Here is an 18313-nt window from a genome sequence, read left to right on the forward strand (position 1 = left end):
TAGTGGATAACTTGGACAATCTATCACCAACCTTACAATCGCCTTGCTTCACTTTCAAATAAGAGGAACTTAGAAGATGGACCATAGTCAATAGAAACAACAAGGCCATTAAATTCCTTTCTTGCAAACTATTAGTAGCTTTGATACCCAAAAAAAAAAATGTCCTATATCTTCTAATGTATTAGAAGATTAAATCTATGAGCTTCTTTAAATCAAACATACAATCTTCTATACAAAATGTCAAGTGAAATTAAGGCCTATATTATATACTAATTAAATATACAACTCTTCTTGAGCCTTAATCATAGCAAATTATAAGGAACAAAAATAACTATCATAGATATATATATTTATTCCAATAATTACTTATATGATTAGATAGAAGTAGGTAAATATAAATTAATTTCATAATATCTTTTAGAGAAGCTTTTTAGAAGCTTCATAGATGTAATTTTGATTTTACACATATTTATAGTTGATTGATAGGTTAGAAACTTGGTCAACAAATTAATCACGTACCATATATGTTGCTAGCTTGTAGAACCAACTAATTATGTGGTGCACATATATTATGTAGATAGTTTTCCTTGCAAGTTACGACATATGTCTAATAAAGTCAACACATGTTGGAGGTCCTATAGAAAATTGCCATATAATTTTTAGTTAAAGAGTATATATAGAGGCAAGAGTGAAGTTTTTTTTTTAATCTTATCAACATCTTTTTAATCCTTAGTCTTGTTTCAAGACTTTCTAGTCTTCTTGTCTTTGGCAGTAGCTATTCTAGTTCAATATAGTACCATTTTGAATGATTTTTTAATCTTTTTAAGTAACATGAGAGTATATTGAGATTTTTTTTTTTTTTTTTTTTTAAGATTCATGTCATTGATTGTTTGATAAGAATGCTAATTCATTATTCTTATCTTATTTTAGAAATGAGTGGATTATCCTTCTTCTATTATTGTATTTTAAAGGTTATAGATTACCTACCTTTAAAAAAATTATTTATTTTTTTAATACTAATTTTTTCTTTAAAAAAATTATATCTCTTTGTGGAAATTTTCATTTGATATAAGAGATTGCGGATTACCCTTCTCTAATTTGACTTGTGGATTTATTAAGTTATTTGAAATAGAAGAAAAAATAATAGATGCTATACTTGGATGGAAGTGAAAATAGATTTACAACTATTGCAGATCTTTACTAACTTGTCAACACTTTTAAAAAAGAAATTTCATACATCACCATTACCAACAACAGAAGCGCTAATCCTATGCCTATAGAAGAAGTTCAAACTAAAAAGAAGCATGTAAATCAACATCAATTAAATCTAAGAAGTTTTTCTATAAGTATAAGAGGAATAAGGATTAATATATCGAAGAAGTTTAATAGAATAAGATCAAAATTTCAAGAATTTCACCAATAAGTGTGTCACAAATATATATCTATTGTAATTATTGTCTAGGTAATATGAATAGGTAGAAGTAGGTAAAAGTAGACTAATTTCATAATACCTTTTAGAAAAGCTTCTTAGAAGCTTTGAAAAAGCTTTTTAGATGTTTTTTTGATTTTATATGTGTTTGTAGTTGATTGATAGGTTAGAAACTTGGTCATCAAGCTAACCATGTGTCACATATGTCAATAGCTTGTGAAACAAGCTAAATATGTGGCATCCATATAAACAATTTACCTTGCAAGTTAAGATACGTATCATGCAAAGTCAATACATTTTTGGACATCCTACAGAACATTGCCACATAGATCCTAAGTAGATAGTATATATAGAGGCAAGAGTGAAGCCTTATTCACTCTTGTCAATTCCTTTCTTGTTTCTAGTTTAGTTTCAAGAGTCTCTAATTTTCTTATCTTTTGGCAATAGCCATTCTATTTTTATTTTAATATACATACTTCTCTATTTCTATTTTGTCTTATTTCTTTGAGAGAGTTTCACTTATTTATTTGCTTTCATTGAATTCTTGTCCTTGATAGATTAACAAGAGTATATTTATAATATAAGAGCTTTGTCTTTTTTTTAATTAAGAATGGATTACTCTTTTTTCTTGATAAGACTTAAGCATATTAGGAGTTTAGATTACCCTCTTCAAAATTGATATTGTTCTTAGTATTTTTGTTTATTTTCAAGTTTTTTCTTCTATTTCTTTTAAGAAATATTAGACATTTTTTTTTAAAGTATTATCATAGCAATGCTTCTTGAAATGAAGAGTGCAATAGTACAAATACAAGAGCAATTCAAAAAGTTAATACTTACAATGCATCAACTCAATTTACTACCATAAGAAGCAATAAGAAAGGTAGGAAGCAAAGATATAGAGATGATTACAGCTACTTCAACATTTCCACCAATTCATGTCGCTTCTATTATGATAAGACATTCTTCCAATATTAGAGAACCAAAGATTGGACTGCTTGAGAAGTTTGATGGTATAAGATGTAAGTTTTAAGAATTTTTAAATCAAGTACAACTTGTAATTGAACTTCAACTCCAAAGATATCTAATTCTAGGATTGCAAGTTAGATTCATTGATACACTTCTTTCAAGTTCAGCATTATCATGATTTTTTCTTTTTTCAAACAATGAAATCTAATATTGGATAATTTGAAGGCTTTTTTGGTATAGTTTTGATCCATGTATGGATAATATGATGCAATTTAGATTGCAACCAATAAGATTCATATTTTGTAACAATAAAATTGATCAATAATGCTATATGCTTCATAGTTTTGATAACTTGTAATTGATATTAAATAGGATGATGTTGTACTTATTAATTGATTTTTCTATATATTATAATATAAAGTAAAAAAATTAATGATCAACTTACTTGATCCTCAAACATTGAGTCAAATAATTGACTTTATTATGAGGTGTGACAATTGACTTTTTGAATTTCAATATGAAAGTCACACAAGTACATGTCAATATTACCATAATTCAATAATAATATCAACATATTCTCAATATATATATTTGAAAGTAGAAGATATACAAATTGATGCCATACGTTTCAAACCTCTTATTGAGCAAGAAAAGACTTGTCATTGTTAGAAAGAATTTTGCTTGTATTGTAAAAAATCTAAATATAATGCTCAACATTATCCAAAAAAGCGATGCAACCACAAAATGAGAAGTATGGCTGTTGGAAAAGATAGTATGTTAGAAAACAAGTTTGTCAAGCCATAATAAAGGCTGTGCGATTGAAACCTTATACAACACCTAATAAAGGTCTTATTCTCTCTTCAAAACCATCTCCTTATTTTATAATAACTATTATTTTAGATCCCAAATATTACAAAGCGTCTACCTTATTATATTTAAAAGCATCACCATATTTCTTAGATGAAGAATTTGCTAAAAGACATAGCATACTTTTAATGAAGAAAATTAAACTTATTCATGTAGAAGTCATAGATGGTTGTCTATTATCTTCAAAAAATATTATTCATGAAATCCTTCCTATAGAAGTAACAACTAATGGTGATAGTAGCTTTGTAATATTTAATATCATTAGATCGCTCTCTAATCTAATCATTTTAGTTTTATCATAGCTAAAAAAATATAACCCAAAAATAAATTAGATTTCTTGTTGTCTTAGCTTTTTGAAAGTATAACTAAGAATATAGTTGATCAAATAGAAAGTCATAAGTCTACAACAATTAAATCTGTATTTGTAGATGCAAGAGCTTTCTTGCATGCTGCAAAAAAAAGATTACCTCGTGTCATTTATGTTGCAATTGTTTTTAATAGTGGAAAGACTTCAAGTGGCATTTTAAGTCAATATTAAGATTTTTAAGATGTATTTGAGAAGAAGAATGCAGACACTCTATTAGAACATTGTTCTATGACTACTCAATTAATCTTTAAGAAGAAGCTCATCTATCGTTTGGACTAATTTATAGTTTATTACAAAATGAGTTAATTGAACTCAAGAAATACATTGAAGAAAATTTGGCCAAAAACTTCATATATCATTCCAAATTTCTAATAAGAGCTCTAATTTTATTTATGAAAAAAAATGATGGATCATTGCGGATGTATATTGATTATCAAGGGCTCAACAAAATCACCATCAAGAATAGATACTTATTATTTTTAATATTTAAACTTTTTTATCAGTTAAATCAAGCTAAGATCTATACAAAAATAGATCTATGATGAACATAAAATGTGGTATGTATCAAAGAAAGAGATGAATGGAAGACTATGTTTAAAACAAGGTATGGATATTTTGAATACAATATCATACCTTTTAAACTTACAAATGAACCAATGGCTTTCTAACATCTAATGAATGATGGTTTTTGAGAGTTTTTAAATAACTTTATTATTTATTATCTAGACAATATCTTAATCTATTTTAAGAATATAAAAGAATATGAACTTTATGTTCATTGTGTATTACAAAAATTAAGAGATGCGAGATTCTATGCCAAGATAAAAAAGTGTGTATTCTATGCTATTTAAGTCAAATTTTCAGAATACATCATTTCAAATGATAGACATATGATGGATCCTAAAAAAGTTCAATTTATTATAAATTAGAAGTTTTTAAAAACGATAAGAGATGTCTAATATTTTTTAAGATTTACTAACTACTGCTTAATCTTCATCAAGAACTTCTCTCAAGTTGTAGATCTACTTATATGTTTGACCTGTAAAGACAAATCTCAATAGAATCAAGAAGAAAAAGTAATATTTGAAGCTTTGAAGATAGCCTTTATTGCTGCATCAATCTTGTATTGCATTGACTTTTTAAATCATTTTTTTATGGAAATAGATGTATTAGACTTTGCTTTGGATGTCATGTTATCAAAAATGGGAATAGATGATAAACTTCACCTAATAGCTTTTTATTCAAGAAATATTTTAGTAATTGAGATCAATTATAAAATTCACAATAAAGAACTTTTTATATTTATAGACTTGTTTCAGAGATGGTGCCATTATCTAAAAGGTACTTTTAATCCAATCATTGTTTATACTGACCACAAGAATCTTAAATATTTTATGTCAGTACATATTTTGAATTTTTGTCAAGTTCGTTGAAGCATATTTTTGTCAAGATTTGATTTTAATATCACTTATTGATCCAAAAAATAAAAAGGTTTGTCAAACACCTTTTCTAAATGTTCTTATCTTGTACCAAATGAAAGAAATACATCTTTTAATCAATTAAGAATACTTCTCTTGAAGCCAAAGCATTTTCATCTTTGAGCAATAAAATCAATATTGAATGTTGATTCAACCTTTTGTCAAATAAATTCAATCAAGTATGTCTTTTCATCTTTTTATTCATAATATCAAGAACCTTTTTTCTAAGTCTCACAATGCTTTTAAGTTTGAGTTCAAAAATAACCTACTTTATTTTGAAGGATACCTATATATTTCAAGATGAGAAGCACGTTTATATATTCTTCAAGCATGTCATGACTTTCTAATGGCTGGATATTTCGGCTACAACAAGACTTTAGAACTTATATCTAGAGTTTTTAATGGCCACAAATATGGAAGGTAGTGAAAGACTTTGTCTAATCATATGACATTTTTTTAAGGTCAAAAACTCCTTGTCATCAATCCTATAGACTTCTCTAATCATTATCCATTCTAAAACAATCATAGTTTTCTATTTCTATGGATTTTATTATAGTTCTTCTACTCTCACGTTCTTATGACTTTATATTTGTGATAGTAGATTGTTTCACCAAGATAGTACATTTTGTACCATATACAAAAGCTATCACTAGTAAAAAAATAGCCAAGCTTTTCCTTGACAACATCTATTGCTATTATGGATTGTCTAAAGATATTATATTATATAAGAGAACTCAGTTTTTATCAAGATTTTGAAGAATGCTTTTCAAGATTCTAAAAGTCAACATAAAACTATCTTCAAATTAATAGACAAAAAAAAAATATGTAAACTAAGTTTTGGACTAGTATTTGAGATGTATCATCAATTATCAATAAGATGATTGAATTACGCTTTTGCCATTGATAAAATTTTCTTATAATAATATAATACATTCTTTTATGTAAGAAATACCTTTCTTTTTTAATTATGATTACATCTAAGACTTTATGCTTTTAACTTTTTAAAAGTTGATAATCTTATGGCAGAAGATTTGGCAAATCATTTATTTGAGATACATACATCAATGAATGTATGGCTAAAAGAGGCTTAAGAACAACAAAAGAATAACATAAATGCTTATTGATAGGAACAACCTCGTTTCTATATTGGTGATAAGATATGGTTTGTCATAATATTAAAACTATTTGTCCTTGTGATAAATTGAATTATCATAGACTTTGACTATTTTATATTTATAAACTGATCAATCTTTATATGTCACGGACATAGAAATACAGGCTCGAGATCTAACAAGAAGTTCAAGAAGAACTGGCAAGAACTAGATTAATCAGATGAATACAAGAACAACACCAGAGAAGTGAGCTAGAGCTCCAAGAGATGTCTTGTCTAGACTGAAGAACTCTTCAGCCTCGATTCCAATATATATTCCTATTTAGGAAGCTTCTCCAGTAACTTCTATCAACTAGGAAGCTTTTAGAAGGTTCTAGAGACTTGCTTCTAGAAGGTTCTAGAAACTTGTCTCTAGAAGGTTCTAAGGACTATGTCCCTAACATCTTCTACTAACTAAGAAGCTTTTAGAAGGTTCCAGAGACTTGCTTCTAGAAGGTTCTAGAAACTTGTCTCTAGAAGATTCTAAGGACTATGTCTCTAACATCACCCCCTCCTTTAGCTTCGAGGTCTTTGAGAAGCAATGTTGTTGTTAATCAGTACTAATGCAAGAAAATGAAGATTTGTCTTGTAACGTCTCCTATGAACTCCAACTATTGTTCACGAGGCAAGTGGTTCATCAGCCCTTGAAACCAACGGTAGTGGCCCACTCCTTCAACTTCTAACCAAGCATGAACTTTCGTGTCCTCATTGTGAAATTGCCTTGCAAATACGCCTTCTGGCTGACCGTCGTAAGCAGGCTCGGATTCAAATACAATCACCAGTGATTGGTTACTCGGTATCCTTCGTCGTCATTGTGGTGTAGGCGGTTCTTAATCTCGGGATCGCCTTCGTGAGCTAGTCGGTTGAGATAATCTGATTGACATAGTATCTATCTCTTGGCTATCCATATCAGAAGACCAAACTATGGCTACTGAAAAAATTCTACTTTATCTTGAAGAAAATAACTACATCAACTGCGAATTTTGGTGGTGCTCTCCTCCTTTCTTATATTCTTGGGTGAGCAAGCTTTAGAAAGAAGCTATCGTCGAACCGGCTTAGGTTTATGAGGATGTTGTTGATGAAACTCCTGTACCTTTTGCGGTGCATTGGCAAGATTTTCAGCTGGCTCCTACGTTCGCTCATTAATGTCGTAGCCGTACTAATGAACAAGATACTCTAACTTGCCCCACCTTCTCCGTGAATCCAGCACCTTTTCAACCTCGTATTCCTCATGGTTCTCGATCTCAATACTAGGTGGCGGACATTGCACTCTTCCAAGAAAAGACGACTCTCGATAAGGCTCCAACAGAGAAACATGAAAGATTGGATGTACCTTCATAGAAACCGGTAATTCCAGACGGTACGCCACTGGATTGATTTACTTCTGGATGATAAATGGTCCCAATTTTCGATAGTCCAACTTATCATATGGTCGCTTGGTCTTAATATTCCATCGAAGAAGCCATGCTTTATCTCCAATTTTGAAAGTAGGTGCTTGATTTCGAAATCTATCTGTAGACGCCTTGTAGGATTCTTGAGCGGATTGTAATTGAAGCTTCAACATATTTTGAAGCTCTGATAGTTGTTTCGTAAATCCTTCAGCTGTTGGATTATTATTTATTGACGGACTCAATAAATCAAGCTTCGGATGATATCCATAATTGGAAAAGAATGGTGTGTATTGAGTTGATGCATAGAGGGTGTTGTTATATGCAAACTCGGCTAGTAGTAGATATGTGGTCCAATCATCTTGCTGATAGTTGATGCTGCATCGTAAGTATTGTTCTAAGACTTAGTTCACCCGTTCCATTTGGCCGTCAGTTTGAGGATGAAAAGCCGAAGAAAGCTTGATATCCACCTTCAGTATTTCAAAGAGAGATCTCCAAAACTTTGATACAAATTGGCTTCCTCGATCTGATACGATATTATCTGGTAGTCCATGATATCAATACACATTATCGAGAAAGAGCCTTGCTGTGACTTCACTGGATGATGTCTTCTTGCAAGGGACAAAGTGCGCTATCTTTGTAAGCCGATCTACCATGACAAAGATGTTGTCAAATGAGTTCGATGATGGCAGGTCCATGATGAAGTCTATGGAAACTGAAGACCATGGTCGACGTGAAATCGACAATGGCTGTAGGAGTCTATAAGGGCGATGCCAAGGATTCTTGGATCTTGAACAGATGTCGTAGGAGAGGACAAAATCTTTCACATCCTTTCACATTTGGGGCCACCAAAAATCTCGAGAAATAAGCTCTAAGGTCTTGTTGAATCCAAAATGTCCCGCAATTGGAAAATCATGGTGAGATTGAAGAACTCGGAGTCGTGCTGGTCCTTTTGAGATATACAACCACTCCTCAAAGTATAAAAGATCTCCCTCCACCTTGAACTTGTCGTCATTGGCACATTGCTTAATATCAATGGCTACTGAATTTTCAATGGTCACGGCACGTACTTGATTCAGGAAATCAGCATCAATTGGCACAATAGTAGCACAAAGCTGAAATTGCTCTAGCTTCAACAATATTATACATTTTTGATCAAACGCTGCTTCTTTAGCCTTTGGTGCAAGATACGATCTCCTCGATAAGGCATTAGATAGTCCTTGCTGCTTTCCAGGTCGATAAGTGATAACAAAATCGAACCGAGATAGCAACATACTCCACCAAGCTTGACGTCGATTTAGAACTCGAGCCGATATGAAATACTCCAAATTCTTGTAATCTGTGTATACGGTCACTGGGTGTGTAGCTCCTTCAAGAAAGTGATGTCATTCTTGGAAAGAATCCACTATAGTAAGAAGTTCCTTATCGTGGATCTCATAATTGATTTCAACAGCAGAGAACTTTCGAGAATATAATGCAACCAGATGGAGCTTCTTGTCTTCTGCCATCTGTGAAAGTACAACTCCCAAAGAAAAATTCGAAGTATTAGTTTTTAAATAAAAGGCCTTTGTAAAGTCTGGATGTACCAAGATTGGAGCCGTAGTAAATGCGGTCTTCAGGTCTTGAAACGCCTTCTCTGCTAGAGGTCCCTATTCCAGCTTATCCTTGCATGTCAACCGAGTGAGAGGAGCAGCAACTTAAGAGTAATTCTTGATGAAGATCTGATAGAAGTTGGCAAAACCAAGAAAGCATTGTACGTCTCTAACCGTCTTTGGAACCTCTCAGGACACGATTACTTCCACCTTCTTGGGGTCCATCTTCAAGCCTTTCGTAGTCGCAACGAACCCTAGAAATTCCATCTCTATTTGGTGAAATAAATAATTCTCTAACTTAGCATACAGTCCTTGCTCGCATAGTTTCTCCAAGACCAAATGAACGTGCTTTTCATGCTCTTCCTCGTTTTTGGAGAATATCAAAATATCATCCAAATAGATGACAACAAAATCGTCAAGGTGCTCTCGGAAAATATCATTCATCATATGTTGAAAGACCGCTGGAGCATTGATAAGACCAAAGGGCATGACATTATAATCAAAATGGCCATACCTTGTATGGAACTCTGTCTTCCACTCATCTCCTTCTTTGATTCGTACGAGGTTGTAAGCTCCCCTTAGATCAATTTTTGTAAAGATCTTTGCACGTCCAAGTTGTTCTAAGAGACCAGAAATCAAGAGTAACGGATAATGATTCTTCTTTGTTACCTTGTTGAGGCCTCGATAGTCCACGCACATCCGCAACGAGCCATCTTTCTTCTTCACAAATAAGATGGGTGCTCCAACTGACGATTTTGAATGACGGATGAAGTTCTTGGCTAGATTCTTGTTGATGTACTTCCGCAACTCTGCCAACTCCATCTGCGATAGATTGTAGATTGGGCCAAAAGGCGATTGTACTCCTTCCTGCAAGTCTATGGCGCAATTAGATGGTCGGTGTTTCGGTAGCATGTCGACATTTTTCTTTTGAAACACGTCTTTAAAATCCTTATATTGCTCAGGTATACTTGCTGTCGAGATCTTCTCCCCGATAGTTGGAGCCGTCGCATAAATGATAAACGGTGTGCCTTCCTTGGACGATCTTATAAACGCTCTTGCTCCAATGAATAAAGATTTCTCTATTCGGGATTTTATACTAGGCTTGCTCTTGGGTGGTTTTGTGGGAAAGGTCATCTTTTGCAACCTCCAATCTATGGATGGATTATGCTTTTCCAACCAGGAAAGACGAAGAATAACAGGATTTGATGGAGTTCTAATAATATTGAAAATAATATGACTACTATGGCCCTTAAACATCACTTCTATAGGTTTTGATTCATGGGTGACACTACTAGACAATAAACGTTGCCCATTTATGACCTCAACGTGAACAGGTTTGGATTTTTGTACTAAAAGGATTTTATGACGCTTCGCAAATTCTTCGTCTAAAAAACAAGCAGATGCTCCTGAATCTAATAATGCTAAGGTTCTCAGTTTCTAAGGGCCAATAAGCAAAGGGATTGTAAAGCAAAGGGCAGGTTGAGTGGAAAGAAAGGAACCTGGTTGTTATTGCGATATTTCACTGTCCAATCGCACGGTTCCTATTGTGACTGGGCATCTTCGTTTTTCTGAACAAACGCGCTCCTAGTCTTGACAATACGTCGATTATGCTTCTTGGGGCAATTTCCAACTTTGTGGCCTTCTTCACCGCAATACAAGCATAGACCTTCTTCCATGCGTCGCTTTTTTTCTTCTAGAGTAAGGGATTTGACACGTACCGCATCAATTTACATGTCTTCTATCTCTGAATTTGAATTCACGCTGCTTGCGAACATAGTTGGGACGTGGCAAACCATATGTTGTCTTGAACGTTGGTCTTAGCGATATTGGAATAGGCGATTATTGCACTTCACAGCTTGGCTAATAGCTTTGTTGAGCGTTTGCAGATCAGGAAGAGTTAACAACAAATCCTTCACATCGTCCCTTAAACCCTAATAGAATTGACTCATCAACGCTTCTTCATCCCAATTGATGTCGCATGCTAATTGCCTAAAGTTCGATGCATAGACTGATGTAGAACGCATCCCTTATCGTAATGATTGAATCTTTGTTATAGCCCATCGAACCTTGTTGTGTTCACCAAATGCTTCCGCAAACGCCTCCAAAAAGGTTTCAAAGTTGTTTAGTATGGACGATCGTTTCTCAAAGAAAGGAGCAAACCATGATAGAGCTTACCATGTAAGTAAGGTTCCAATAAGCCCAACACGTGACTCCTCTGTTGAATAGTGTTCGGGTTGTAAAACTGTTATCAACCTGATTTGATTGATAAATCCTTGAAACTTGGAATGCGTACCATCAAACTTGTCCTGAAGGCTAACTCGGGGCTCCTTATGTTATAGAACCAGTGGTGCTTGTCGAACCTGAGGTAAAGTTGCTTCTCCAAGTGCAGAAGTTTGAGGCTGGTGTAACCTAGATTATGCCATTCCAGATGCTCCATCATTATGAAGCCTTGCCACAACTCCTTCAATCTCTGCAATTCTTTGCGATAACGTAGCGAGGGCATTCATGATAGCATCCAACTTGGACTTTGAACTTTTTGTCATACTAATGTCTTGGCCTCCGGCCATTCTAAGAGAAGGACAGAAATGACTCTACAAGAAGACAATATTGGTTTAGAAGAGGATACTCCGCAACTTGTAAAATGCCTTAAGAGCTTCAAGAAAAGGGGTAATCCACTCTCTCCAAGAAGAATAAGACTCCAATATTGTCACAAAAGAAGTATCAGTTTAGAGGAGGGTAATCCGCAACCTCTAAAATGTTAGTACACTTCCAAGCTGAGGGGTAATCCGCAGTCTAACGAGGAAGAAACTAGCTTTAATATCTGAGGTGAGTGAAGTCTCGACAAACTGTCACGGACACAGAAATACAGGCTCGAGATCTAACAAGAAGTTCAAGAAGAACTGGCAAGAACTAGATTAATCAGATGAATACAAGAACAACACCAGAGAAGTGAGCTAGAGCTCCAAGAGATGTGTTGTCGAGACTGAAGAACTCTTCAGCCTCGATTCCAATATATACTCTTATTTAGGAAGTTTTTCTAGCAACTTCTATCAACTAGGAAGCTTCTAGAAGGTTCTAGAAACTTGTCTCTAGAAGGTTCTAAGGACTATGTCCCTAACATCTTCTACCAACTAAGAAGCTTCTAAAAGGTTCCAGAGACTTGCTTCTAGAAGGTTCTAGAAACTTGTCTCTAGAAGGTTCTAAGGACTATATCCCTAACATTATACTCATAAATTATATCTACTAGAATTTATGAAAATCCATTCCATATTTCACGTGTCTCTTTTAAAACTATATAAGACAATAAATATCCTGAAAAGAAGACAAATACCATTGTCTCTTGTAGAAGTAGATAATGATCAAGAATTCAAGGTGAAAGAAGATTTAGACTCAAGGCAATGCTCACATTAGTTGGAATATTTTATTTATTGACTCAAATATAATATTAGCAAATGTAAATAGTAGCCAACAAAAAATATTATAAATAGAGTAAAGAAGATCAAAGCTTTTCATCAACGACATCTATCAAAATGAAGATGAAGGATAGAAAATCTTTATTATAAAAGAAACAAAATTTAAGAAAGATTGAATTCTTTTCTCTATTCTTGTTTGAAGTTTTTGTATAACTGTGGAATTTAGGAGATAGAGAATTGTGAGGCCAAATTTCACCACTTGATGTAACCTATGCCATACAACAAGTCCAAGAGGTGGAATTGGAGAGCTCCCAATTGTATAATTGTTAGATTAATTTAAATCTTTGTATTAAAAATTCAATTAGTTTTAGGCCTTCTAAGTAATAGTTACCAATATTAAATTAACAAGTTGAATGAAATTTACTATGCAAACATAATAAGAATAATTAACTAAGTTATTACTATCAATTGACCATAAGAATAAAAACTTAAGTTTGAATTAAAAGCTAAATTAAAAGTTAATTTTTAAAAAGTTAAAGTTAAAAATTAAGATTAAAAGGTTAAGTTAAAATTTTAAATTAAAAAGTTAAGTAAAAAAAAATTTAAGTTAAAAGTTAAGATTAAATGTTAAGTGAAAAGTTAAAATTAAAAGTTTAGTTTAAAGTTAAAGTTAAAAGTTAAAAAGAGAATATTAAAGGTTAAAAGTTAAACTTAAAATTTATTAACCGAAAAGTGAAATGTGGAGATTACAAGTCACTATGAAGATGATAGTAAAAATAAAGTGAGAGAATTGAAAGCAAAAGTACCTTGACAACATATAAGGATTGAAGGCAGCGATCCCCTTCTACTCCAAAATTTTCCAAAATTAGTATTCGGCTTTAATTTGAATGATTCTTAGCTTGTTGCAAGGCTAACTTGAAGATGCTTTTGATTCAACAATCCTCATTGCAATCTAATGATCCAGTCTTGAGAATTCCTCCTTTGAAGTTGAGTGATCCAAACTGCCGCGGTGACCAACCCTCTTCACTTAGAAATTCACTAAAAATTCAGATTGTCTTCAAATTCAAAAAAACTTATGCCTTTCAGAGCTTAGCTTATAAATATTGATGCTCCCAAAATTTCAAATAAAGCCAATCATCAAGCACTGCGAAATGCCTTTCCAAACTCGATTGATTCAAATTGCAAAGGCAGTCGACTCCCTCAAACTCAAAAATTCACCAAAAATTCCTTCTTACTCCAAATCAAGCAAATCTTATCTTGTCAAAAAGCTAACAACAAAATCTACAACTATTTGGAATCTCACATTGAAAAAAAAGAAAATAAGTGACTGATTGAAGAAAATTCAAGTTCCTTGAAACCCTTGGAGTATTTGAAGGCCGAGGAGATATCTACCTCAATGAAACATATTTTAATACTTAATGACCATCCTTCACAATGAAAAATCCATACATACACAATCACAAGATTCACAATGAGAATTAAAATCTAGAAAAATTAAGATTAGGATTTTGGCCAAATTTTGGCATGGCTCCGCCCTTCACCCAAAAGAGGAGAGAGAGAGGGCTTGGAAAACCAAGCCTCTCTTATACAATTGAGTGGAGGCTCATAGAAGGGTGGCCACATCTTCACCCTTGATTTTTAAGATCCCTAATCTAAATCTACGGCCATCATTCATCTAAGAACCAATCTCGTTACCAAGACTGATGGCTCTTGTAAGTGATCAAGAAAGCATTTTTTTGTAAATCTAACTTCACTATTGTATTCAAAACACCCTTTTAAGCTAAGATCAACTACTCACATGCCTCAATCCATGCTCAGTTATAATTTTCATGGAAGTTTTTACTTACAAGGATCTTGGCAATTTTTGTGGAATTCTTCAAAATAAGAATTTTATTGCTTCTCTTGTATTTTGAAAGAGAGGTTGTTGATCTTATTTTCTTCACTCCACAAGGTAAATCCAGTGCCACCATTGCATTAAAGAGACTTCCATTAAGTAGAAGAACCACCATACTGCTTGAATTTGTCGAATTTGGAGGAAAATCCAAAATTATCATTGCTAACTTCCCTAAATCTTTTAGAGAATTATAATTCCAACTCCTAAATCATGTGAATGATTATAGATGCACTCATAGGCTTTTTGTCAATTCTTATAGTAATGACTAACAACCTCTAAATTATTAAACTAGTTAAATTGCTATTCTAATTTTTTAATTCTTATCACTTTAGTCCTAATTAACCTAATTCAAGGAATTAGGCTATAATTTATATCATCAAGGGTTGTAATCCTAAAAATTCTATAAAACTAAATTCCACTTATATAAATCCTAATCTAACATGTTTAATTATCATAAAATAGAAAAATAACAAAAATTTAAATTTTAGAGTATAATTAAGAGCTCACAAGAACCAACAGCCAGTAAATTCAAATCAAGATCCATTATTTGCTAACTTACTCGATGAGAAATTATAATTATCATAGCCTTAAGATGACGTAATAGAGATGAAGACCTTCAAGAATAACATATTCTTCTTTAAATAGAGGGTGAAATATAATGCATTTGGTATCAGGATCTAAAAAGAGATTCTTGATATTTGGTGATTTTATTGGAGGTAGGAACAATCCTTGATTGTATTACAAATGTTTTATTTCAAAGAAGTTATGAAGATTTTAACAATGATTAAATAATAAGGTGATCTTTTTATCTTGGAATGGGATATTATTGATGGTTTAGAAGACCTATCAACTATCTTCAAAGTGAACAAAGATCAAAATACGTAGAAAATACAATTTGTTGCATCTTAGACTTCTTCAATATGTGATCACCACTCCTTGTGGAACTTGTTTCTAGAAGAAGGAATAATGTCATAGATATATATCTATTATAATTATTATCTAGGTAATATAAATAAATAGAAGTAGATAAAAATAGATTAATTTTATAATACCTTCTAGAGAAGCTTTGTAGAAGCTTTTTATATGTTATTTTGACTTTATATCAATTTGTAGTTGATTGATAGGTTAAAAACTTGGTTAACAAGCTAACCATATGTTGTTTATGTTGATAGCTTGTGGAATAAGCTAACTATATGGTGTTCATATAAAAAACTTGTCTTGTAAGTTAAGATAAATGTCATGCAAAGTCAATACATTTTTAGAGGTCCTGTAGAATATTGCCACATACATTGTAAGTAGATAATATATATAGAGGCAAGAGTGAAGCCTTATTCACTCTTGTCAACTCATTTCTTGTTTCTAATCTAGTTTCAAGAGTCTCTAATTTTTCTTATTTATTGGCAATAGCCATTTCAATTTTTTTTAATATATATATTTTTCTATTTTTATTTTATCATATTTCTTTGAGAGAGTCTTACTTTTTTTATTTTTTTTTATCGAGTTCTTTTCCTTAACAAGAAATTAAGTTCTATCTAAGATAACATCTCTTTCCATATCTTGATGGATTTACTCAAGTTAGATTTTTAGGTTCACTTCTATCTAAAAGTGCTCTTTCTTGGTTTGCACCTTTGATGGAAAAGAATTCACAAATTTATTGTAATTTAAATTTATTTCTAGAAATATTTAGGGCCATATTTGAAAAAAGTGATTAATAAAAAATAGCACAGATGAAGCTCTTGTTTTTACTATAAGCATCATGGTGAACTACCATATATGCTACTGAATTTCAAAACCTCATTTGAGACGTGGATTGGAATAATAAAGCTTTTCTCAATCAATTTTGATATGGATTGAAGAATAACATCAAAGATTTGTTATTGATAATGTTGAAAGCAAAATCTTTGAAACAATTTATTGCTCAAGCCATTATATGTAACAATCAATTATTTGAAAGGCATTAAGAACAAAGACTTGGCTAGAGAAAAATAAGTTAAGTAATGATGGCAACTTCCAAGTTTTTAGAAACTTATTTATCAAAGTTAGAACCAATACAAATTGATACAATATGTTTTAAATCCTTCATGGAGCAAGAAAAGACTCAATATTGTCAAGAGGTTTGTACTTATATTATAGAGAAGTTAAGCATACTATTCAATATTATCTAAAAAAATAATGTAATTACAAAATAAAGAACATAATTGCCAAAGAAGACAATATATCAAAAAAGAAGTTTCTTCAATTACAATAGGAATCATGTGGTTGGAATCATATGCAATACCTAATAAAAGTCATATTTTTTCTTTAAATCCTTTAGCTTATTTTACAATAGATGTATATTTAGGATATGAAAATCACAAAGTCATTGCATTATTATATTTAAGAGCCTCAACCTATTTTAAAGACAAAGACTTTGTCAAAAAATAAGAAATATTTTTAATCCAGAAAACTAAATTCATACATATAGAAGTTATAGATGGTCTTTTATTATCTTTTAGAAATGTTATCCATAAAAATATTCTTTTAGATGTAGCATTTAAAGTTTATAATATTATAGTAATATTTAATATAATAAAAATGGATATCTATGGATATACATAGACTATCAAGGACTTAACAAGATCACTATTAAGAATAAATATTTCCTATCTTTGATTTTAAGACTTTTTTATCAATTCAATCAAGTAAAGATTTATATAAAAAAAGATCTATGGAGATCATAAAACCTAATTTGTATAAAAAAAAAAAGATGAATAGAAGATTACTTTTCAAACTAGGTATGGACATTTCAAATATAATGTTATGTCTTTTAAACTCACAAATGCACCAGTTGCTTTTCAACATCTTATGAATCATATTTTTTGTGAATTTCTTAATGATTTTATTGTTTAATATTTAGATGACATTCTAATCTATTTTATGCTTACAAAAAAATATGAACTTTATGTTTGTTATATGTTATAAAAATTTAGAGATGCAAGATTATATGCCAATATGAAAAAGTATGTATTTCATACTATTCAAGTTGTTTTCTTAGGATATATCATTTCCAAAAAAATTCAAATGATAGAGCCAAAGAAGGTCCAAACTATCATAGATTGGAAGATTTTAAAAATAATAAATAATATGCAATGCTTTTAGGAATTTACAAATTATTATAAGTTCTTCATCAATATATTTTTTTTAAATTGTGGCTCTTCTAATACGTCTAACATATAAAGATAAACTTAAGTAGAGCAAAGAAGCAAAAGCATCTTTTGAACCCTTGAAGTCAACATTTATTTATGCATCAATTTTATATTGTGTCAATTTTTTCAAGGAATCTTTTATAAAAAAAAAAATGCATCAAATTTTTCTATGATTTTTATTTTGTTATAAATGGAAGAAAATGAAAAACTCTACCTTATACCATTTTAATTCAAGAAATTTTTAGAAATTAAGATAAACTATGAGATTCATAATAAAGAGCTTCTTGCAATTATGGATTTATTTTAAGAATGAGAATCAAAGATTTTGTACCATCATGTGATATCTATTCAAGATCAAAAATTCTTTATTATTGATCTTATAGACTTCTTCAACTATTATCTATTCCAAAACAACCATGGTCTTCTGTTTCTATAGATTTTATCATGGATCTTATAGTCTAAGGTTTATATGATTCTATTTTTGTGATAATAATTTTTTTTTATGAAAATGGCTCATTTTTTATCATATATAAATTCTATCACATATGAAAAAATATCTAAGTTTTTTTTTTTATAAATAATAT

Source organism: Physcomitrium patens, chromosome 17 (genome assembly GCF_059467195.1).
Source record: "Physcomitrium patens ecotype Gransden chromosome 17, ASM5946719v1, whole genome shotgun sequence".
NCBI lineage: Eukaryota > Viridiplantae > Streptophyta > Bryopsida > Funariales > Funariaceae > Physcomitrium > Physcomitrium patens.